A 1,982-nucleotide genomic window follows, 5' to 3' on the forward strand; every position below is an offset into this window, starting at 1 on the left:
ACTAAGTAGCGGAGGCTGGCTGTGAACCTACAACCCTCCTGTCTCAGCCTGCCAAATACTGGGATATTTTAACTGGGTATAGAATTCCAAGTTGGCCTATTTTTTTTTTCTGCACTTTAACATATGTTGTTCCACTATTTTCTTCCTTAAACTGTATCCAATAAAAGATCTGCTTTCATCCTTATCTTGTCCCTCTGCACATAACCAGCCATTTTTGTACTCTATTTAATATTTTTCTCTTTGCTATTGGCTTTGAGCAATTTGATCTTGGTGAGTCATTTTCTTTCTATTTCTTGTGCTTGAGGTTTGTTAAGCTTTTTGAATTTGTGAGTTTATAGCCTACATCATCTTTGGAACATTTTAGGCCACTTGTTTTTCAAATAACTTCTATCTTTGGGGGTCTTCAATTATGTTGCCATGGTTTGGATATAAAATGGATATAGAAGAGTTCATGTATTAATGATATTCAGAGTTGATATAGTCAAGTCATGAGGGTTGTAGTCTGATCAGTGGGTGAATTCATTTAATGGATTTACTGGGTGGTAACCTAGGCAGGTGGGGTGTGGTTGGGGGAGGTGAGTTTCTGGGGTATGAATTTGGGTGCTGTGCTTATGTTCTTTGAATTCCCTTGCTAAGTCCCTGGCTTCTGGCCTTCACAGTGGGAGATCAGAGCATTAGCTCTCTCCCTGTCTCTGCCTCTTGCTGAAGTGGGAGTTTTACTTATCAGGGTTCTCGTCTACAAACTGCAAAGAATGACACTTGCAAACAAGAGAAAGGTGAGTAGGAAGTTTATTGTAAAGAGAAGGAGGAAAGGAAAACAGAGGCAGAGCGCCCTTGTGGGCAAGGGGACCACTGTCCTGGCAGCTGCCTTCTGGACACTACTCCAGAGCGGCTCAAGCCACACACCGCCAATTCCTAACTGCTTTCACCCAAAGTTCATGCGGTCTACTGAGGTGCAGCCGCCCCTAGAAGCCCCGGTCAGCTCCACTGTTGAGCAGGTGTCCCCTGGTCACTGCCTGGGAACTGCCCAGGCCGAGTGCTGTCAATTACATACTGAAGGAATGCAGGAAGAGAAATAAGAAAGCAGGATATTAGAATTAAAGTAGGACCATTGTAGAAGTAAGAGAGTAACAAAACATGTAAGAGTGCTGCGAGGAAACATTCCCCTCTCCTGATAAAATTAAAATGTGAAGACATAGAATTAGCTTAGAATAAAACTGCGAGTCTCTGCTTCGGTAACCCCACTTGCCAATATAAAGTACAACTTATAAGTTCCTGCTTATGATAACTGCCTGAGTTCTGGCTTCTGTGAAACTGCTTGCTTATATCCCAGCTACCTTAATGTTAAAAGTTGTTTTATTTTAAAACCTAAGTTACTATTAGAAATTATTTTAAGGATATTACTAAAGTTTGAAATATTTTAAAACAGTATAAAGTAGTTTAGAGATTTTAAAACAGTATAAAGTAGTTTAGAGAGTGAAGCTATTTTTCTTGGAAGTGAGTCCCAAGCTCGCCACAACCTTATCTAAAGGAAACACCCGGACAGTTCCTCAAACGGTCAGTTGCCATAGTAACCAAGCATGAAAGAGAAAGTCACTCCTTGGCGGGCAGTGACGTAGAAAGGCTGTCCTTTAAAACTATTTGCTGTAATTCAAGTGTGTGTGTGCTTTCTTTTGAAATCATTGGTTGTACTTGTTTACCTTTTTATTGGATTGGTTGTATCCTACTTTTTGGCGGGCTGTGACGTGTGTAACCACCCCTCCAGGGGCTATAAATATAGAGCCTGAAGTGTGTTCGGGGTCGACTCTGACCACTTGCTCTCTGTTGGTGAGGCTAGACGTTGGCTCGGCCAGGGCACTCCCTGGTAGCCACCCGGACAGTCCTCAAACCACAGGCGGGCTTGTAAAAGAGCTTCGACCACTGGCTAGCCAGTACAAAAGAGCTGTAGCATAATAAAATCTCTGCCTGTGTGTTACATCCTT

The sequence above is a fragment of the Muscardinus avellanarius genome (assembly GCF_963383645.1).
Source record: "Muscardinus avellanarius genome assembly, chromosome: 19".
Taxonomy (NCBI): Eukaryota; Metazoa; Chordata; class Mammalia; order Rodentia; family Gliridae; genus Muscardinus; species Muscardinus avellanarius.